Raw genomic sequence first — 24,233 nt, 5'->3', positions numbered from 1 at the left:
AAACAGAAATGAGAGTTTTGAAAATATACCTCGTTCCAACGGTTTCTTTCTTTTTTATTAAATTAGCTTTTTGTCAAATGACGGGATTTTAAAGATCAGTCAGTCAGTCAGTCAGTCATTTTCTACCGCTTATTCCATAGTGGGTCGCGGGGGAGCTGGTGCCTATCTCCAGCAGTCTATGGGCGAGAGGCAGGGTACACCCTGGACAGGTCGCCAGTCCATTGCAGATAATTCTCTTTAATTAAGAAAAGAAAATGCACATATTGATGTTTAATGTAACAGCTTTGTATGGTAATGAAAATATAATATCCAATACATAAATACATAATTCATATGAATTATTGTTTATTTTTTAAATACACATTTTTATTTTATATAATATTCTAACTACTGCTCTTTGTGAGTGATAAGAGAGATGTGTAGCTGAGGGAAAAGGACGTCAGGTTAACACCACTAAATGTAACTTGGTCTGGTTTTCTAATACTGTACAGAGTTAACAGAACAAAAGGGCTTCTCTGCTTAATGTCAATATAAAGCAATATATAACAATGAATAAATAAATGAAGCCCCTTCATCGCATGCATACAGCAGAAGTTGGAACTGTGTTCAAACAAAACCATAGTCACCAAGCATCATGTCATCATCAGGATAGAAAATGGTTCTTCACATTCCTTGGCCAATACTCATAGCAAAGCAAAAGCTTAGAAAGGAAGTAAACCACAGTACAAGCAAGTGAAAGAAAGAAGGAGGCTGACAAAAACACATAGGGAGCTAAGCAGAGCTTCAATGTCAATGGGGGAGATCATGGATGCCAGTAGGGGGCTCAGCCTTCTGCACAATAGACCCCCAACTGAGCCAAGACCCTTAATACCCGTACTCCCATTTCACACATCTTCTCAAAGCAACCATGTGGCTCACATCCATCTCCCCCCGCCTCCACCTCCATATTCTGGTTGTGCCTTGTGACTGCAGCAAGCTGACAATAGCGGGAAACTCCTACTGGTGTAACTGGGGGCCGTCCAGGGCCCCACACAGGGACCATCAGAATACCTTGTCTTTGTGTATTGTAAGACAATAGTTACATCTCAGGAACGGCAGTAAAAGCTTCCTCCGTCTTGGTAGGAAGCTGTTAATAATTACACTGGCATCAAGTGTCAGCAATAAATGGATCATTATCATCTAATCTAAGGTGGAGTGTGGAGGCTTTGTGTTAAAATCGGAGCTACCAGCAAGCAATTGATGTGCTGGCATTGAAATGACGATTACAACTTGTTCATGACAACTTAAAATAAATTTTGACAAAATGATTTGCTAACCATTGATAAAAACTGTAGTAGTTCAAGATGAAATGTGCCTCTAAAGCAAAACATCAAGAAACTACTAATTTTGGGGAGCAAGTAGGAAATAGACCTCAACACCTTGGATAAATCCAAGGAAATTCTGGCTCAGACCCAAAGACAGGGAACAGGGAGAAGCCTTACAAACTAGTCTTTAGTCATGGTCTAGCTTAACTCTTTTAGCCTCTCAACTCTGCTACGGGCCTCCACTCAAACAGACCCCTTCCTCCATTTACAAGGCACTTCAGAAGTCAGCTGGTTGCTAGACAATGTGCTTGGTTATGTGGGTTATGTAAAGACCCTCCTGCACACAAAAGCCAATGTGGGTGCCTGTTATGTGCCGTTCTTCAGAGACCCGGGTCAGTTAGCAGGAGAGCTCTGGTCCTAACACTCCAAGTTTGAAACGTTTGCTCTCCAGTGGGTTCGAGAAGACAGGAGGGGAGGCTGATCATCTTTTATGTTGCTCTCGTACTCTTGTTCTGGTTCGCACAAGTTTTTTTGTTGAAAGATGATATCATAGAGGTATCTTGTCAGCTGTATAAATAATAAAATAGAGGTAAATATGAATTAGGAGTGTAAGTTAGATTGAAAATGTTAAAAATAACATTACCTTGATTCTCTTAAGACCAAATGCAAAACATAAATTACTGAAATGTGTTATACCCATAAAAAGACAAAAACAAAAGACTGCAGGTTTATAAAAAAGAATCAGCCATTCCACCATACAAAAAGCAGACTCCAAGTGAAGGACAACTGCCAACATGCACGTTTATCCCCAAAGCAGACTGCAAGATGTTAAAATAAGTCTCAAAAATGTCACCATGTGACCTAGCAGACTCGAGTACAATCACAAAGAAACTGCACAACTTTAATAGGAGGTGCGCAAGGAGAAAACATTTCCTTTCTACGAAAGCTGTAAAGGCTAGACTAAAGTTTTTGATATATTTGTTATAAATTTCTAATCAAAAAAGAATATTTAATGGGCTGTCATTATTAAAGGCTGACAAGCAGAGTTTCCAGTTGTGACAAAAGTCACTGTCAAGAAAACGTAGACTAGGAAAAAACTGCAGAAACAACTGCTGTGTTTTTCAAATGTCGTTAGGATTGAATAAGTGCAATACTGAAATGTAGTGTGTTATTTTACTGCACTTTAGGACAACTGAGTTTTAAAACCTGAACATGCCATAAACTTTATTAACTTTAATAACTTTAATAAAGTTATTCTCAGATGCATAGAAACAATCCACATCTGAACATCCCTTTTTTAAGGTAAACTCTTGCATTTCATTTATATCTGCACATCTGAATTTTTAAGTTCTTTCTCACCAACTCCAACCTGAGATCCAATATGGCTGCTGCGTGTATACTGATAACATCAGTAATTCCCTGTTTGGACTTCTGTCCTGTACAACATCTACGAGTGAACAAGTGGCTCTAGTACTAGAATGAAAAAGTGACTTCTGTCTTCAAAGACAAATGGAACATAGCAAAGGTTTGGCAAGTCTCCACCCTCTATGTGTGGAACAACTTGTTCTTATTAAATATGTCATTTCAGCAGTTTTCCTTCAGCTTGTAATTTAAAGTTATAACCAGTTTCCCAAAGTCAGATATAGCCATGTTTTTCATTTGTGGCTCCTACCACTGCATAAAATTAACCTTCTTTTAGCTGCATGGCAGAAACTGTCAACTCTGTCAAAATGGCATTTGCAAATTGCAAATTTTAATCAGAAAAATAAATAATCAAAGCTGAGATGTTCTTATTGAAATGAAAATATAAAAAATGACCTTGTAAATACCTAAGAAAATGGACAAAACCAGAGTATGGTTGTTTGTGGTTGTAATCAGTAGAGTTACAAGATAAAAAAGGCAGATTTTGTTTTCCTTTTTTTACAAAGAAACTGAATGAAAAGTTAGTTTTCATATCTGTACAAATGAGCATAAATTCTACTTTTGTATCTTTATAATTGTAAGTACTTTTTTAAATAAATGAAAGAACAGAACCTTGGTGAACATTAGACAGCCAACTAGCTCTGAGGTAAAGATGTCGTGTGTCTCTCTGTGTAAGGATGCATCAAAAAGATGCACACTCAGTACACACACATATCCAGCAAATGTTTGCACACCATAGTGTCCCAAAAACCCACTGCCAGTAAGTGATCAAGAGTAATGTAGAAGAAAAGACAGAACAGTTCAACTCCAAACTAACAAGGAGGTATAAAATGCAACTGAGGAGATTTGTTAATGACTTAACATGTTTATAAGAAACATTTCCCTTAATCAAAAAAGACTGATTACTACTTTAATAGCTGCTCTCACAAATTAGTCCATATCATTAATATTAATATCAGTATCAATATTTTGAAGCATTCAACTTTGTTCTATGTCATTTTAAAACTTAAGAGCACCTTTTTGTGCCTATTTGCTGATTTTTTTGGTTTTATGCCTTAAAATTCATAATCTGATTGTTCCGAAGTTGGACATTTTGCATGCAAATATTGTCATTTCCTACCTCTGTGCTGAGAATCATAAGTTGTGCACAGGACTGCTTCAAAATATAATCTACATTCATTCTGTGTACTTGCTATAGTAAACTGACAAGTGTTTTTAGGCAACCTGAGCTAAACCTGGACTGCAGTGAACTCATACTAATTGAAATTTTCATCATGTCCTAGTCAGTAACCTCCACCCACAGACAGAGAGCACCCATATCACTACACATCTTAACACAAACAAACGCACACTTGCACGAGGAGACGTCTACAGACACACAAGCTTGCACGCTGACTTCCCATTGCCATTGTACCAACCCAGTCTGACAAGCTGGAGCATGTGTGATGAATTGTTGGTTGAAAAGAGATGTCTCTCTGCCCTGAGGCCCAGCTCTCTCCAACAGGAAGCTGGAGTGTGAGCTGGGACACACAAGATGAGGGAGGGGAGGAGGATGCACAGCAACAGCCAGAACCTCACTCACCACTAACTGGAAAACCGCCATCTGTCCTTTTCTAGTTAATGATTTTTAAAGTATGAATACAAGAAACAAATGTGTAAACGGCTTCTCAGGCACTAATCAATCATCAGAATTGGACAATGAGTGGTGATCATAGGTCAAATACAGAAAAACATATTTTATTCCTGTTTATTAAATTAATCAAATCTGAAAACTCATGTTTTTTAGAATATAGATGTATCAACAAAAACCATATTCTTTAAAGTATTTTTGTAGGTTAAAAAAAACACACTATGTACACAAATATATACATAAATAGGGACAATTTGATGGAATTAAAACCACTATCTCTATCAAGGAAACTGCAGCACATTTCTTTCCTTTATGGTCAGTGTTTTTGATATTTTATTGTTAAAACAGTTTACAAAATTGTTGTTGTTTTTTTGTTTTGTTTTAACAGTATTTAGAAGTCCTGGATCACCAGGTCAGCTCATAAATTAGAAAAAAAAAACAAAAACAGAAATCAATACTGGTGAGGAAAAGCCTGATCGGTGCATCTCTACATTTCCCCTACAACTGGCAAAAGTCTTTGCTAACTACTTGATGGGACTGTCCAGTATTCTGGAAATGGTTTGGAAGGGGTCTGAGGTTGGAGGACCCAGCGGTGGTCCTCCCAGGTCTCCCATGCTCTGGGGGGCCTTCGGATGTCTGTGGCTCCGATCTCCTCTGTGTTCGTCTCTGGTCCTGGGGGGCATGTTTGTGGCTCCTTACGCCCGCTATTGAATATACTTCTGTAGAAAGCTTATATACACATGCGCTCACACATACACCCCAAGGTGTTTGAATTCAGGTGTTTATAGATACACAGATAAACAAATATACTCTAAATTGAGCTGCAGTTGCTACTAAGTACATCTTGTATTAATTAGCATTGTGTACTTTTCAGTAATGCTGTTGTTGTGATATATGCGTTTATGTTTGTCCCTGGGTTTTTGTTTGGTTTTCTGCTCTCTTTCTGTAAGTGTAGAAGCAGTCTTCTAGGGTGTTCTTGTATTCTCTTTATCTTTCTTTCTCTCCTCTATTCTTATCCTCTCTCCCTTTTAACGTTTTGCCGCCCCTCTCTCCCTTTCTTTTTTTTTTCTCCCTTTCATTTCCATCTCTGTGTCCATTGCATTTGAAATAATCTCAAAGCAGTTTATAATAAAGTTTTTTTTTATCAAGCAGAGCATTACAGCGAAATCCGTAATACTCCACTTGTGAAAGTAAATCTGTCGGGCTTCTTCTTGGGACTCTGACGAGGGTGCTACTCTGCCGGACAGGACAAGTAAAAAAAAAGAAAAACATAGGACCTCAAAATCCAATATGGCTGCTATGCATATAAAAATTAGATACGGCTGCAGTAAAAATTTGTTTATTTGCACTTCTGATGATTTGTATCTCGTTACAGTGTTGTGCAAAGATATTCATACCCCTTGCACTTTTTCACATTTTGCTAATGAATGTGTCAATGCATAGATGTGTCAATGTGTTGGAAGTGCAAAATTGTACTCTAAGTTCTGACTTCAGGGGTAAATGGAACATGGCAAAAGTGGCCACTAGCATTTGTTTCAGCTTCACTGGTGTCCTTTTCAGTTTGTACTGTTATTCTCAATCAACGTGCTTTAATAACTCATCTTTTTGGTTGTTGGTGCTTATTGAGCTTTGTCACAGTTAATTTATCCATATTATCTTGCACAGAATTATGACCAAACTCTTCTTCTGAGAAACTCTGACCACAGCTCCAATGCCAGCAGTTAAACCTGTACCATGGTATAAGAACCATGGCTCTATAACATTTTTGCAAACTACCTGTTAGCTTCCAACTAATTTGAATTTAAGCAAAAAGGAAAGCCCAGGAGAGTCTGCTGATGGTAAGAAAAAATAACTGCCCATCATACTCAACAGAAGCTTACTTCAAAATTCTCCAATTAAGTAGTCCAGACTCAATATATAAGTGATTTTATTTAACGTGCTCAGTCTTGGCAATTAACTTTGGATTTTGTGTTATAATAATGTCAAATTATTCTCCTCATTTCAGTCACTTCCAGAAGTAACTGTTGTACCTTGAAATAAAGTAAACAGCATGTTTAAAGATAAATTCACTGAGGTGAGAATTTCAGTTACCCAATACTGATTTTAGGACCAACAAGATGAATTTAGGACTTTATATCCTTTATCTGCAGAGAGAACAAGCAGAACAGCAAGACAAACTGTTCTTTCTCTTTAAATCTAAGAGTTTTTAAAACTACAAAGACAACAAAACCAGTTATTTTGGGATTCTTTTAGTTTTGAATCAAGTGAAACTAATGCTTCAGTACTCAGAAGCTTTACAGACTGTGGCAGTAAATAGTTTCTGGAGACATCATATCTTACTTTGCCACTGCTTTCATCTAGGGTTACATGCAGTGACAGTAAGTCTCCAACGATGACAGCATCACATGATCAAATTACAGCCTCACAAGTGAACAACTATAAACACTACATAAACAAGATTATTTAAAAAGCCAAGCATCTAATAATTACAGTCTGGAATACCTTTAAAATCTAAAATGTCCAACCTAAAGGATAGTGTTGCATGCCATAAAGTTGCACTGAAAAACCAAATCAACTACACCTTCCCATTAGAACTTAACTTCTAATGGGAAGTTGCAGTTTGCTTCTAAATATGTTTAATTTTTAGTATGTCGCCCCGGGTCATTATGAATAAAAACATCCATCACAACTGAAATTGCCAGAGCATGTTCCCCTTTATATTTATCTAACTGACAAACATTTCTCTGAGAAAAACTAAATATTAAACCCTCAACCTGCCAATTTTAGGAGTAGTTATGAAGACATAAAACAAAAACCTTTATCAGTCACATTATTCAATTGAATCAAGCTGTGTTGACCACAACTGACTACACAATAAAAACCCTGTCAACTCTTAACACACACTTGTGGCACACATTAAATTAAAATAAAAAGCTTTTTTTAGACGTATGAGTTATATTTATTGACAGGAAGCATTGTGACAACCAAGAAAAAAAGCAAAACCCAAATTTCCTTACTTTTTATGCTAAGGATGGATATTGCTAACCATGTAGCCATGTATACCAACAGGTGTATGAATGAGTGTGTGCATGGTTGTTTGTGTGTTGCCCTGCGATGGACTAGCGACCTGTCCAGGATGTACCCTGCCTCTCGCCCATGGACTGCCTGATATAGGCACCAGCTACCCCGCGACCCACTATGGAATAAGCGGTAGAAAATGACTGACTGACTGGATATTGCTAACCGTTTAATATTTCAACCGAGTGTCAAATTAAAGTATTTTACACAAATCTTAGCATCATATTCAAAGTTAATCCCAGTCGAAAGTATTCACCACAGCCAAATGTTCAAGAACCACCCAAAGGTTGCACAACATCTACATCTGGAATCCTTTGCCCTATTTACACCAAAACATCTGCACACAACACACACACAAGTGTTCTGCACACTTCTGCTCCACAGCTGCACAATTAGACAAGTGTGAATAAATAATGCCTTTGAGTGAGATCCAGTTGTTTTCAGTGGTTGAAACTTTGAACATCCATTTCTAGTCACATCTTAAATCTAAAACACTGTGAACTCAAAGCCAGCATCTATCTGTTACTTTGTCAGCACACCAGAGTTTTTAATAAAAAACAGGTGACGGCTAATGAGGGCTAATACGTGTTCCAGTGAACAACTGACTATCCTTTGTTGAACAGAAATAACAACAATAGGGTTAAAGGTCTGACTGCTGGAGAAACATTCAGCATTTGGGAAAGACAGACAAACTTGCAACCTGTTGCAGAGTCATCAGGTCACCAGAAGTGCAACTTGGACAGTCTGATTTATAAGATGCAAGTGTTGATGGACAAAAAGTCTCAGATAGCTGATAATGATAATTTTCTGAAGCTTAATCAGAAGGTCCTGGCCACCCGGACCTCTTCTCATAAGTTAAAGCTTCTCCTCTAGATTTATTTTCCAACAACTTGAATATTGACCAAAAAAAAGACACCAAGTCTCTTTCACTTTATTTGCCGTCTAAAGACAATTATATACAAGGGCAACTAATACAGAAAGTTTCTGACGTTGCTGCGTTGTTTTCTTTTTTATTAGTTTATTGCACTTCCTCAAGGCCTTGAGGAGGATCCGCACCCAGCGTGCATTTAGTGAAAAGGAGGAACATTTTCTGCACATTTCTCCCGATGTAGCACAGCGCGAACACTCAGCATTGTACGTTTGAGTGAAAGGAAAATTGAGCATGCATCCCTGTTGACCCTTGGCGTATTCAGCAGAGTGTGGTCTCACAAACCGAGCATAAATGCCCAGCATGGCACAGCAATTCTTCCTGCAGCCCACCGACCAAGGCGCTCCATCACACAGAATCTTCCATTCTATTCCCCCCATGTCCCCAGTTTTTGCCTCCCTTACACTCAGAGAAACACAGAGCTTTCCACCCTCCCAACATCCAGTTGGTTTTTGTTCTCTTACGCTCTCCTCAAACTTCTGATAGCAGGTGCATTACTCTGTGAACTCAACCCCACTCTGCAACCCCACTTCTAGAATAAAAATGGCAAGGTGGATGCCGAGAACAGCACTGGTAAAAAAATGGTACAGAAGGAGGAGGAGCAGAAGGAGCAAAGAGTGGACCTGAAAAAATAACAGATGCAACCACCCTACTGTCCTTTAAACATTTGTTTCATGCTGAGAGCAGCAACAGGTCAGTTCACAGCAGGATCTGCACCTCTAGGCGCCCTCTGTGCCATGGCTCCCTCAACTAAGATCCAATTATTCTTCTAATATTTATTGACTGTTCTCATCCGTTCTGAGGAAGGACTAGCTTTGTTTCAGAAAAACATCTAGACATATGTGCTGATATTCTTCAACCTCATTTCTTTTTGTTTGATTACAGAATTATAATAAGTATTAGCAAGTAATAAGTTCCTATCTGTCATAACTTATATTACTTAATTTTGGGCTTTCAGTGATGCTTTTGAACTTTTTTTTTTTTCAGGGCGATTATGCCACAAACGCCTAATGAAATTTCAAGGCATGAGCCACCAAAACTAAATAAGGATAATAAATTGGAAAATGTTGAACATCAGTATTGCTCTTTGTAGTGATTTAATGCTGATTTAATATCAGCATGGATTGAACGGGTGCCAATCAACAAAGAAGTGCTGCAAACAATTAAGCACGACATGGATTTGCCCACACTGACAAATAAAATACCTTCTGGAGAAATGTTTTATGGTCAGAAAAGAAAACAATTGAGCTATTAGGCTAGAATGACAGGAATGGTGTTTGGAGAAGTTATTCTTGGGCTTTCAACCTAAGAAGTATACCAACTGTGAATCATGGTGGTGGTAGGCATCATGTCAGGGGCCTGTTTTGCTGCCAGACTGTACTATTATGAAAGCGGATTACCTCGAAATTGAACACCTTCACCTCAAATCAACAGCTAGATGGTTACAACATGGACACGACTGGGCTTAAATTTGATTTGGATTGAATTAGGAAGAAAAAATTAAACTTCTGGAATCGTCCTGACTTTAACTCTAATGAAAAATGATGGGCCGAAGGTTTGAACAATGCCAAAAATCAAGCACTTTTAAATAGAGTTCATCACTTTCTGATAAGAAAAGTTATCAAAAATCTTTCACAATATGGGCCAGGACCTGGTTGATGGCTACAAAAGCACATGGTTGCTCAGGAAGTTGCTAAAGGATTTTTAACCAAGAGCTTGCAAGTATCATTTAGACACTGTGTAGATTAGGAAAAAATATCACAACATATTTAAACTTGTGCACCTAATTCTTGTTTTTAAAAATTTTTATTTGGTATAATCATTCCACCTTGAAAAAAGAACGATTCAAATGCATTATTAAAAGACCAAAAAGAATATGACATTCATGCCTATGATGAATGGACAAAAACTACTGACCAGCACTGTACACTGTGTTTAAAGGATCCTAGCAAGATACTCCTTTAAACATGTGGCATCTGTTTTCAGGACAGAAATCTGAAGCTCTGTTTATAAACACTGAGATGCAAATATATTTAAACCTTTTTAAATTATAAGACTGTAATTAAATCCCCCTTAAAAGTGCATTAAAACTTGCATTCCATCTCGACGTGAGCCGTCATCTGGATCCCTGTCATGGTGTGAAAACCCTCCACAGAAATCACACCTGCATCAATCCAGTCACAACATGTAGGTAAGCAATTTGCCCAAAGAAAACTTGTGCAGGAGACATGACCCGCAGGGAGCTTTGTGTGTGGCCAAAAACAGACACAGTGCACAAGAACCAAACTGCACTGTATATTTTAATATCATGAACATTATTAAACTAGCATCTGCTTCTATTTAATCTTTACTTCCATAAGATTTAAATAAGATTTATGAAAATAAACATACAACAGGAGTGAAAAAGAATCCAGCAGAAAATATATTTTTTTCTCTTTTGATCTAGGGCTGCTTTAGTAAACCAAAGGTCATTTTTTATGTTTCACTCACTATAATCATATGTGTCTTAGAGTTTGTCTTTACTGGCCCTTTTTTGTTATTTATTGGCTACCAGGAAATGAGGGCGCTCCCTGTGTAATTAATGGGCACAATTATGTAATCGAGGAGTGGTCTGCAGTTTGTTGCAAACAGCTCCAGATGTACCGCCGGCCTGTTGTTCAAGAGAAACTCAGTTGTGCTGATCACCTACGGTGGGGTCACCACCCATACCAAGCCTGAGGTCACCCCCCCTGCAGTCAACCAGACCCTCTTTTCTTTCTCTTGTAAATTGAGCTTTAATGGTTTACAAGCCTTCCAATAACCATAATACCTTCAGAGTGAATTAGTTCACAAGGCAGGGAGACACACAGGCAGAAATGAATTTTATGTGTGTAAAAATGCTCAACAACAAACCATTAATATGTACTCAACTGGATAATTTTTATGTTTTTACCTACATAACAATCTGTGCAATGATTCTTTCTAAAATACAGAAAACTTTAGAAGGATACTGATATTTAATTATTTTAGAAAATCGGCATAGAATATTAAGAAATGCTATTGGTAGCAATAGAAACATTTCTCAATGCAGCAAATTGTGTTCCTACGTTTTGTGAAAGGACTGCTGTGGCAAGGGCGGTTAAAGTCAGCCCGCCTGTTTCATGATCCTGACTTCCCATGCGACATAGTAAAGGATTAAGGTGGCTTCACAGCTGAAGAGAGTGATATATAGGTGACCTTTGGCTTGTGTGACCAGCCAGCCACAGGAAGACTCAGAAATCATTTCAAATGAAAATATTAGGATCTAGATGCATAGATTAAATTTGAGGCATTTGCTCAGCCAGCGGCAGAATCATTGAGTTCATCCGACATTATTGTTTTGAAAATAATGCTTTGGGGATACTTCTGACACAGATTTTATGAGTAGTGGTAACATCAATGTCGCACCCCACCTCCTGTGCTCACGCAGTGCCGGTTTTATTTCTGAAAGCTCATAACTGTACCATCCCCACTTCTTTATAAACCGATAGAGGCAGCTCAGAAGGCAGCTCCTTTTTTTGCTTGTTTGTGATGGAAATATTTTGTAAGAGGCTAAAGGTAGCTATTTTAAACATCAAGCCAGAAGAGACATTTAGGTAGCTAATAGCAGCTACCTACATGTCATCTACTGTCACAATTCAAACCATAGATGAGAATATTTCATAGGAAGACATATTTTGAACGCTGTTAATTATAATTCTTAAAAGAAAATCTCAATAAGATCAATCAGCAAAACAGAGTTTTACAAAAACCAGAGACCATAAAATGCCCACAAGTCTCTAATTGCTGCATCTCTAGTGTTTACCTCCCTCTGGTCTTTCTGGTTGTTGCTCCATGTTCGTATATCCAAGGATAATGAGTCAGCACATTACCTTGGTGAAACAAGAAGCCAACCAAACCACCCTCTGTGCTGGATCTTTGATTATTTGAGCTGATTTAGATGCTGCTGATTGTGGAGAGCTACAAGGGAAATATTTTAGAAGTCATATAAAAGTAGGGCACAACTTCAAGATTAACTTCAACTAGGTGCAAGTGTTTGTGAACCTATTACTTTCTTTGACTTTATAACGCAACTGTGGGGCTCTTGTAACCATGAATCTGGAGTTACTCTCCCTCATACCCACATCCTGAAACCATTCTGCAGGCTCCATGTAGGTCCAGATGAGTCTTCTGTTGAGTAAAACAAACAATCACTGCTGGCATGAAATAAAGAGGAGGCAGAATTACATCTTATCTGAGCCCAGTTCATGAACTGAGATGCAGATTGTTTCTGTTCTTTCTCGAGGACAAACTAATTCTCGGTGGAAATCAGTCTTTAAACATGAACCGAAGAGTTATTTAGGAAAAACAAAACACCAATTTCCAAACCCTGAAATAATTTGTCGTTGATAAAAACAGTTGTGTTGCACTTTTTCCAGAATCCATTCAGAGTCCAGAACATAAAACATGCCTTCAAAGCTCCAGACGCCATGAAAAGCGCTGAAAAGCAGAGGTTGCCCAATAAGAAAGAGCCAGCCACTGGAGCTCAGTCAGTTAGGGCCGAGCCAAGCAGCCAGTCAGCCAGTGAGGATGGTATAGTTGTAAATGTGTTGCAGCAGGAAAAGCTTTGGAGCAAGGCGAGCAGTCTGGAGTCTGCAACTTTCCCCTGATCCAGCTAGCGCACCGCCCTCCCTGCAGCCCACCCAAGAAGCAGCCCATGGGCATAAATTTGAGAAGCTGACTAGCTGTGGATTTAAAACAATCTGCATCTCTCTCCCTCTAACTCTTCCACTATGAAATGTTTCACTCTTTTCCCCTTAACACTGACTTTTGCCCATCTTTCCCTTCCAACAAATTCCACTTTTAATGAGAGTGGAAAGCTCTCTCTCAGCATGTGCCAATAAAATTATTTTCCTAAAGGCTTAATTAAGTTTGCAAAATATATTGCAAATGCACAGGATATGTATTTTTGTGTGTTCATCCAAGTAACAATAAAGAATTAGCCTTCTTTGGGTCTACTTTAAAGGAGACCACAGCAAAGCTTTGTTGAAATAAGGCTAATAACACCTCACAAAACTTCACTTCTCTGTACATTGTTTCCCCTTGAAATTAGATACTTTCTCTGAACACAGGATGTAAGTTTTAAGACTAAAATTAACACTTTTAATTAAAAACTTTTTACGCTAAAAACAATAAGCACCCAGCTTCAGTTTGCACAATTACAAAACTGCCGAAGCTCTGAATCACCTCTGTTCACTGCAGGCTGCAGTTTTTTTAGTCTGACTGTTTAGTTGCAGATGAGCCTCTTTGAAGGAGAATGGGGTTTTTTTGTTCAGTTTCTGCCAGATCGGCACATGTTACTTATAAATCAAAATGAAGTTTCAGAAATGTTTGCTCCTCAGCTGGAACATCATGTCAGAGGTGTTGTCGTAAACGTGAGGCTGTTTGACAATGACAGCGGTTACCTTTGACCCACAGCAGATTCCTCATGGCGTATCAGTGACGGCTCGGGCCTGCATTTGGCTCGAAGCGGTCGTAAGTCAAATGTGCGTGTGTCACTGTGCTGCAAATGTATACCGACTTCCTGTTATGGCATCTGATCTGGAGAACGATGCATCGGCTTGTTACAGCCGTAGCTTGTTACAGCTATCACTGAAACGGGAATGGACACAGAAGCACTAGTCGAAACAGAGAAAAGACAGGAAGGGGAAAGTTTGGAAAATGAGGTAAAGATGGAAATGCATTTATATTGAAGTGGGACATTTGAAAAAGATGTAGCTAAAAGAAAAGAATCAGAAACAGGAAGAACTGTTTACTCTGTGGTCCTTGAAGACTGACGACACCCATCTCACATACAAGATAACGTAACAGCACTAATATGGTTTAAGCTGTCCATTTAGAAGGTAGATACACTTACAATGGGCCAGTTTCCAGTTTAAAAGGTACAATTATATCATTCCTATGACTTAAACATCTTGTAACGGCAAAGAAGAGTGCAGGGTTTTCTGTGATTGAATAAAAGGTAGTGCAATGCTCCTCCTCCCTCATCTGTTGCTGCAAGCTGTCAGTCAGTCAGTTATGTACGAGATCAGCATAGTTATATTGTTGCTTTTAAATAAAATTAGATAGATAATGTAATATATTTCCAGTGGATCTCAAAACTCCATAAACCCATGTTAAGATATGTTTTTTGTGACGTAAAACAATAGATCACTGAAAATAAAACGTTATGGTTAACTGGATATAAGTTCAGGTATCCTGATATGAATTTCTTGACTTTTACTTATTTGTCCAAAGCCCTGGTTTGCAGTGAGAAAAGATGAAAAAAATCTCATCAAAAAAAGGTTTCAGTAAGGATACATATGGAATAAGATGGGGAAGCATGTTTCGTCACCCCAGACAACACGCCTGCACTGCTCTCGAGTCCAGTGGCAGCATGCTTTATACCACTGCATCTGACACTTTGCATTGCACTCTGTGATGTATGGCTTGGATGGAGCTGCTTGGCCATGGAAACCCATTCCATGAAGCTCTCCATCACTGTTGTTCTTCTTGAGCTAATCTGAGGGTCGTATGAAGTTTGCAGGTCTGTAGTGATTGACTCTGCAGAATGTCAGCGCTCTCTGCGCACTATGCGCGTCACCATCCGTTGGCCCTGCTCCATCAGTTTAGGTGGTCTACCACTTCAGGGCTAAATTGCTGGCATTCCCAATTTCTTTCTTATAATACCGTTGACAGTTGACGGTGGAATGATTAGGAGCGAGAAAATTGGACTGGACTTGTTGTACAGGTGACTGGACTTGTTGTACAGGTGACTGGACTTGTTGTACAGGTGGCATCACAATACTACGCCAGAATTCAATGAGCTCCTGGGAGCAACTTATTCTTTCAAAAATGTTTGTAGAAACAGTCTGCATGCCTAGGTGGTTGATTTTATACACCTTTGGCCATGGAAGCTACTGGAACACCTGAAGTCAATTATTTTGATGAGTGAGCGAATACTTTTGGCAATATAGAAAATATATACACACACCATGGTACAGTGAGAACAGACATAAATCACTGAGGAATATTCCAGGAAAACAAAGGCATTACAAAAGTTGGACATTTGTCCAAAGTTGATGAATAGATGAGACCAAAACTGGTCACGGCGTGTCACCGAAAGAAAGTCATACCCACAGTGAAATATGGTGGCGGCAGCATCATGATCTGGGTTTACTTTTCTTCTAGTATAACTTTACATTTTTTTCAAGGTGGATGAAATCATGAGCCCCAAATACCAGTCGGTTTGGTCCCAAACTGAAAAATAATTCCCTTTGCTGGAACAGAAAGATGTCATAATGCCATGAGTTTGTGAAAATCAAAGAAATCCTCAAAGTGATGGAAGGCTGGTCCGATAACGGTCCCCACTTTAGCAGACTTTAGCTATTTAAAGCAATTCAAACTGAAAGTTTGAAAAACGTCATCATTGTGTGATCCAAAGCTGTTAAGCATTCACTTTTCAAATGCAGACGTTAAGCTTGTTGCTGTCATCTCAGCATCCGTCTTACTACGCAACATTATTTTGGCTGAGATGAATAGTTGATTGCCAGTCTGTTGGGATAATTTCCGTAATACTACAAGACCTGGAAAAGCAGAGGAATATACCACATTCAATGTTGTTGCATAACTTGATGCCTTATGCAAAATCCCCAAATCGTCTCACTCTTAGCAGACTTTTAGCAGATTGACAAGTTGCAGCTGAATGAAACCGCAGCAGCCTTAAAGCACACTAACACAGACGTTGCTCGGCTGAGAAAACAGCAACAAGTTTAACAACAGTATCATGCAAAAGTGTAGACATTAAATAACCACTCCACTAATATAGCATTTTATCCCATGGTTATAAACATTTATAGTTTGAGCTCCTTCAAATAATTAAAGTCAGCTAAACGAGGATCCCTATGAGTGCCTGTTAGCTTCCACCACTCTGAGGGTTTCCGGATATTTTCACCATAAATATGACTTCCTTCTACTATAGTTAAGAGAATTATTACTAAAAACAACCTCTACAGCATAAACATGCTTAATTGTATATCACATTTCAGAAGTTTTTTTACTCCAAAAAAAAACATGTTGTTTTTAATCTGAATCATCAAGAAAAAACAACTTATCTGTGCTCGTTTTCAACCACTGATGGCCTTTCTCTGAGCAATATGCATCAGCTGTTGAATGAACTCTTTCACTGATCCACAACCTAAACTCAGCTTCGGGGCTCTCTTATTGATATGACATCCTAATTTGGGAAAAATGTTTCTTTATTCTAAATATCCAGCTGTACTCGTTGATTAAAACAACCAAAGAAAAGCAACATCTAGATGCTTGCAGTACACAAATACTGAGGGGAGTGTGTTTAATGTGGAACTGCAATTTTCTCAAAAACATATTGCAAGCCAACATTCTTAGGAAATTATCTCATCTCAGATAACAGAGTTGTTGTCCAGAAGAGCCATCATAAACACACGCAACATGAATATGCCTCTGCACTTTCTCCTAGACCCTCTGTCCATTCGTTTCTGAATGTCAACAATACAAAATGCAGCAGTAAAATGTAGCTATGAAACCGAGGATGCAGCTTAGAGACTCCATCATTGCCATACTTATGATTAAAACAAACAGTATAAAGGTTTGAAGAATAAATACGAAGCAAAACCCTTGAAGATCTTCATTACGTCATGTTCCCTGTCCGTCTCTAAAGCAGCAAAATGAAAACACAGACGTGTCAATTTTTCTTCTAATCGATGAATACTACAGTCAGACGTCAGACTCTGTGTTGTAAATTCACTCATTATGTCACCACCTAAAAGCAGTGTAGCTATGACAACCTGGTGAAATAATAAACACCACCTCTTCTTCACTTTCTGCCTGCCGACAGTACAGCACAATATGAGTCATCAGCAGTCGAGAACACACACATGGAAACACACAGAGAGAAAAAATGAGAAAAAAAAACACTCACCTGCAGGAACAAATACACACGTGAAAAAAAGTCACAAAGAAATACTACATGATCCAGCTGTTTTCGCTTTATTCAGTCACACCCACAAACTGAGCTGGTTTAAAGGAGAGTAATGAGCATCAGCGTGGGTTGTTTGTGCACACAAAATCAAGCCGCCATGCTCACCTGGATTCTATTAGCTGTCGTTTGATTTCTAATATCAACCACATGAGGTGGTAGTTAGGCCTGCTTTGGCACAAACCCACACATATTCATTTACACACACGAAGGAATGGAAACCCACCGCCCCAATTCAAAGCAGAGGCACGGACAACCGGGAAAAGCATCAGCCCCACCTCTTACTGTCAGCAGCAAATCTACTTCACAGGCACACACATACAGTACTGCAGGCAGTAAACGCAACTTTGTCATCTGCGCTATCCTGCAAAAGTTTTCACGCCCCTTCTTCAGATTTTCTCATGTTAGAGCTACAAAGCACACTCTATTCTACAGGGACCTTATGGGACACACAACACAAAGTACAGAATAACCGTGAAATGTAAGGAAAAGAATACACGGCTTTTAACATTTTGGTGCGCATTAGTATTCAGCCCCCCTAAATCGATACATTATAGGACCACTTTTTACTGCAATGACGAATGCAAGTTATTTGGATTATGTCTCTATCCGCTTTACTTATGTAGAGACTAAACTTTTTGCTCATTCTTCTTTGCAAATTCGCTTAAGATCAGTGTGTTTGGATAGAGAGCGTCTGTGAACAGCAACTTTAAAGCCTTGCAACATATTCTCACTTGGGTTTAAGACATTGACTGGGCCATTCTAACACATGGGTATGCTTTGAAAGAAACATAGCCCTGGCTGTATGCTTAGGTTGGTTGCCTGGCTGGAACATGAACCGCTGCCTCAGCATTAAGCCTTCAACAGATTTTCTTCTAGGGTCACCCTGTATTTAGCTCATTCCATCTTCTTATCAACTCTGACCTGCTTTTCTATCTCTACTGAAGAAAAGCATTCCCATAGCATTATGCTTTCTTCTTGCCACTCTTCCACGAAGGACAGATTTGTGGAGTGCAAAACATTAGTTATCTTGCCAACAGATGATTGAACCTGAGTTTTGGGTCTTTGCAGCTCCTCCAAAGTAACCATGGGCCACTCGGCCACTTTACCGATTAATGCTCTCTTAGCCTGGCTTTTGGTTTCGGTAGATGGTGGGTTTGCGGTTGTACTAAACTCTTTCTATTTTCCGATGTTTAGATTAAAACTGAGCTCTGTGAGATGCTTAAAACTTAGGACATTGTTTTATAGCCTAAGCCTGCTTTAAACGTCTTCATATCTTTATCCCTGACCTGTCTGCTGTGTTTCCTTCATGATGCTGTTTGTTTACTGATGTACTCTAAAAAATAATTAGACATAGGGACTTTACTAATGAAATACTAATGAGTGGTAATGTATTTTATTTAGGGGTATTAGAATAAAAAGGGCTGACTACAAATACAAGCCACACTTTTCAAATTTTCATTTATAAAATGTCTTGAAAACGGTGTATCATTTGCTTCTCACTCGTGTGCTACTTCAAGACTGTGTATTATATAACCTCCAAATAAAACACATTAAAGTTCATGATTGTAACATGACAAATGTGAAGACGTTAAAGCGGTATTAATACTTTTGCAAGGCAGTGTGGCAAACTGGAAGACTTACTCACCAGAATCTTTTCTTTAATAATAAAACATCAGATGAGCCATAAGAAGATTAAAACATGTGGGCTTCTAGAATTAGTTTCATCTTCAAAGTTTGATTGATCTCACATAAGTTTTGTTTGATTAAAACAATAAGACTACAAATCTCCACTGGAGTAATTTCATCACACCCAGCTGACCTCTGACTCATTTGTCCATCGCTTTGAACTGATCGGCTGTGAAGATCATTTATTTAATCCTCTCCACTGTGATTTGTCCGATACTCCCTCTAATGGGTGGGAAATCGCCGAGTGACCATGGACAATGATTTTCAGAATATTTCCCATGACTGAAACATTTCCCCTCTCTATTATGTGTGCCCTTTGTCTAATGTGATTCAAGCTTGCTAAGTGTTTAATGCTTTTGCCCTCTGGTGTCAACCCTTTACTTAGTAGCACCCCTCCTCAATTCTCTGCCTCGTTTCAGCATCGCTTTGTCTTTTTAATGCATGGATCTCTGTGAAATCATCAGGGTTTCTAATTCTTGTGCTGTTACTTCGAGACTGACGGGGAAAAAAGTCTTGACACAGAACAAACTAAAACAAACAGCAAATTTGTTCACTCTCAGCCAAAAATGGACACAAAGAAACGGATGCTGTGGAGCTGCTCAGAAACAACACAAACTCAAATCTGATGAGGCAAGAATCATCTCCGAACATCTTTAATCTGAGATCTTCATGTGCCTGAGAGTAAACTGGATGATGAGGAGATTAAAAAAAAAGGAGAGAGTTCTGTGTCCTTTGGAGTGTCCCGGGCCGAAGCTGACCGTCCATGCGGTTTGAACAAGGCCCGGCTCAGACAGACAGCTGCTATTAAACTCTGATTGTTTCAGGTTCACATGGTGTGAAAGGGTCTGATTGAAGGGCTGTGATCCCAGTGAGGGTGGTCCTACTCCCCCTTACCTCCCTTCTCACTCTCTCTCTCTCTCTGTGGAAGGTGGGAGAAGGACTGTGTAGGAAAAGGGGGGTGAGGGGTTGCAGGCGTCACGTGATACGTTTCTTGCTGTGTAGACTAAAACATAGTCTTGAAAAAAACACACCACTTGTTGCTGCCTGCTTCTGGTTACACCTGTGCCTCATGATCAGGGGCCAACCCCTCTAAAAAACCTAACTTTATCAACATCATTTATACCCAAAAGAACTTTGCTTAGAGTTTTATTCATTTCACTTCGTGAAGAAGTACATACAAATTCACCCCGTAATTGTGCTAGGCCTAACAAGAACCCATCACTCCCCTGATATGACTGTGATAAACCACCAGGTCTCACCTGACCTGCCAATCAGAGGTCAGGTGCATCCTGTATGGTTTATTTGTTTAAGGGCATCCCCATTAAGGAGCCTTTTGGGCTGAGCACACTTGATAAAGACCAGAGAGGGCAAGGAAGCTCCCCTGCAGAGCTTTTCACATGTAGCCAAAGGACAAGTGCACTCTCGTCCATCGAAATGAGTCCAAGTAACTGGTCGTGATGTAAAATGACCCCAAACAGATTTTATAAAACTTGATAAGTGCAACTGCTTCCCCCTTGTCCAGTTGCAAATCAGTTAAATAATTTCAAATCTTGTAAATCCTTTCAAGAGTCTTCCTCTCAGTGCAGTCTACAAAGGTATGTGTGTGAGTGGGGAAGGTTCAGACTGTGTGTACTCAGCACTTCTCACTGTCACTAGGAAATAAATAAGTGTTTGGCCTCCCCATTGAGGCCAATGTTGACGCTCTTCAGCGCAGGGCCACTAACATGAGGAGCAATGGCCTAATCTTCCCACATTAACAGCTACTGTCTCCTCTTACAGAGATAATTAGATTAGAATTCATCATCTATCTCAGATTACAGATGGATCATAACAGGGTTCAATGCATGAGAATCCCCAAAAGTGCTCATGTCAGAAAACCGTCAAAGTTTATGTTTTTCACAAACTGTAGCAAAAAGCAAGCATGTAGAACAAATACTGGCACCATACATATTGCAAATCACAAGAAACAGCTGTTCTCGGGTGGCTCTGCTACTGTCCTCAGGCAAACCTGCAGACCCCCACCCCAAAGGAAGCAGTTTTAGGTGCCAGAAAAAGAGCCAGAAAATTTCTCCACTCATGTCTCAAAAGAAAAAAATAGATCATTATTTTACCGGCTCTTTTTTATTTTCAAACTAAAAGCTGCCCTACAGATCAACTGAATGAAGCCACAAAACTTACAAAAACAGTTGCTCAGAAAATCCAGTTAAAATGAACTTCAATGGAAGACTTAAAGCAAAATGTAAGAAAAAAAAAAAGTAAGCATCACCTAAACAAAACAATTTTGATAAAACTACTATAACACAACTGAAAGTTTTTATCTAATTTAAATATATCCAGGCTACGAGGCTGCGCAAAAACCTTTAAACTAAGAACAAGCGCAATCTATAATCAGCTGTGATTTAAAGTGATACAATAAATCATCAGCTCCGCTTACCTCAGAGTAGTTGAGAAATATTCAGCATGAAACTCCCTGATTGGAGTCCTTGGAAGAGCTCAGAGGATCCAGGGACTGTGAAAGTTTCCAGTAAAGCCTCCCGTGTCTCTCTCTCTCTCTCTTCTCTTCTCTTTCTTTCTCTCTTAACTTTTCTGGCAAGCTGGCGGATGGAGATGAGTGAATTCTTCACAGAAACTGACACATTGTTCCTTCTTCAGCAGGGATCTTGCATAGTTTTTAATTCTTCAAAGTGTCTTTAGGCAGGCGGTGAAAAAACTGCACCCCATGTTCGACTGTGGAGTCCCGCAAAGCGCCTTGGAGTTTGCTGCACAGCCAATGCGGGAATGCGCACCCCCTTCTCCCTCCCTCTTCCCCCTCCTTCCCTATCCTCCCTCCCTTTCTCCACAGCCTGTGGACCACCCCGAAACAGGAAGTTCACTTTTTGTTTTTCTTAAAAAAAAAAAAAAAAAGAAAGCAAAAGAGAACCTCGGTTTTCTCTTCAAACTTAACATGCAGCCCAGAATCACAACCAAGTTGATGCCCGGTCAGTTTCCCCCCGTTCTCAGTAAATCAAAGCAAATTCATTTAAAGTAATGTAATCAGCTATATAAAGGCATTACAGTCTCCAAGTGTTTATCAAATACTTGTTCGGACACGACTGCGGCTATATTAAGTAGGTTCTTATCTAGTAATTGTGAAAACCTATCTATAAATGTTTGTGTTTACTTTAACTTCATAGCAGCCCATCGGACAGCGTGTGTGGCTGCCTGGCTGGCTTCTTGTGGGGATGCTGCAGATTGCTGCGCCAGAACCAGTCAAATCCTCCACAAAACCTGGACTGGAACCCAGTCAGCAGCCCGGGAGCCGGACCTGTGCAGACGCAACCACAAAGTTTTATTAGGCAGTTTTTATTATAAAAATACAATGCAGTGCCCAGACTCTTAACCTTAAACCAAAGACGTTATTGTTTCAGGAAATGCACATCAAGTCCATATTTTATAAAGACATCATTTTGGAAAGAGAAACAAATAAATAAATAAGCATTTAAAAAAAACAAATAAAAGCATTTCAGGAAAAATATCTGTTGTGTTTTTATGTTTATATGTTAGACAATAAATGAGATTTTGCTGTATTTACATCTTCTGGATATATGTATTTATTTATTTATACGGTCACCATCTAGAAAATGGAAAAAACAATATTTAAAAAATATATATATTTTATTAGATTTTATTTTATCTGGAAGTTTGTTATATTTTCATCTTAGTGAATTATTTATTTATTTATTTATTTGTCAAGACAATTTTTTTCAAGGAAAAAGTCAAAATGTTTATTTATATATTTTCTATTTTAACTATTGTATTTCAAAAAGAGCAAAAACAGCAACACAGCACTTCAGAATAATAAAACAGTTTTCAACATTTGTAATGTAAACATAAACATATCTAATATGTTAGATATTTAAACAATATATTTTATTAATATGTTATGTATATCTGGTTATTTGCTGTATTTTCATCTTAGGAAAATATTGTAATTTATTTATTTAATTATTTATTTGTAGCCTTTTAAAATCTAGTTTTGTGGGGGCATGTGTTGTGCTTGCTTTTTCCTCATCTGGAAGCACAGAAACAACCTTCTAGAAAAGATGGAATAAGAAAAGGTTTTTTTTTTGAGCAGTAGTGTCAACCAGCATGTCAAACATTAAGCTGCTGAAAGATAAAAACGAATAACTTTTTGCACAAATCCAAACACCAAATAATGCACGATAATCAAAAGGTCTGTTTTGGTTTTTCTAGTAATAATAGCGGAAAGTCTTTGGAGAGGGTCAAACTCCCTTAATCCAAAAAAAGCTCCTGGATATTTAAAGATCTTTGAGCAGATGAAAAGCTTCTGCATAGAAAAAGAAACACGGAGAGGCTCTAATGTCAGCTAGTCAAGGGTGTTAATAACTATGTATGGTACGCTTCCTGTTGTATTTTTGTTTTTGTTGTGTAGTAACCTATTAAATAATAATGTGTTTGTACAGCGTTGGCCATTAAAAATTTTTGAAAAAACTTAACAGAACTAACAAGAAAACATACTGTTTTGTATTCAGTTGTTTAACAGAATCCAAACTCATCACCACAGGACCAAGAGTGTTTATTAACTGCAGATCAGTGAATAACTACATTCATGAGGTGGTTTTATTTTCACAGCAGCCAGGAAAGCTGAGTCAAAGCCTGAACAGTTGGTGACCTGAGCCAAGGCTGGAGTCCATTCACAGCATACGGCCAGGGGTTAAATCAGATTTTGTCAATGAGAGTCGTGGTGGGCTTTGGGCCTGATATAGCTGCAGCAGTCAAGCAGGGATGCCTTGGCTGTAAACCATCCCCCAGATGCTGCAGCCATATGTTTCATCTGATGGCAGAGAGAATCTCACACCAGCTTCACTTCAGATTATCAATGAGCGGGATTAAAGGTGAGGAGTCAAATCCTGGAGCTAATCAAAATGGTTTTTCAGAGCTTTCTGAAACTGTAAAGCACATTTTACCCAAATATTGAAAACATATATTTACAGATTTGTTCAGGTTTGTTCATGTAGATGATTTGGTCCAGATGGTTTCAGTGCAAACATGATGTTGATGGAAGCCTGCACCCACATTTTTCCTGGTAATCTGGGGACATTGTCCTAGTAGTCCATCCTCCCAGTTTAA

General features: G+C 38.8%; 1 protein-coding gene across 1 annotated transcript in view; it reads right to left on the bottom strand.

Annotated features, from left to right (window-relative positions):
* gli1 (GLI family zinc finger 1) overlaps positions 1–21,874 on the bottom strand; it is a 77,008-nt gene extending 55,134 nt beyond the window's left edge. The window contains exon 1 of the mRNA XM_047348342.1: positions 21,538–21,874. The gene's annotated coding sequence lies outside the window, so the exon portion shown is untranslated. The remainder of the gene's footprint in view (positions 1–21,537) is intronic.
* Positions 21,875–24,233: the final 2,359 nt, after the last annotated feature.

The sequence above is a fragment of the Girardinichthys multiradiatus genome, chromosome 20, assembly GCF_021462225.1.
Source record: "Girardinichthys multiradiatus isolate DD_20200921_A chromosome 20, DD_fGirMul_XY1, whole genome shotgun sequence".
In the NCBI taxonomy this organism is placed as follows: Eukaryota; Metazoa; Chordata; class Actinopteri; order Cyprinodontiformes; family Goodeidae; genus Girardinichthys; species Girardinichthys multiradiatus.
Note: the sequence above shows the minus strand (reverse complement) of the source record. Positions and strands in the feature narration are given on the sequence as shown.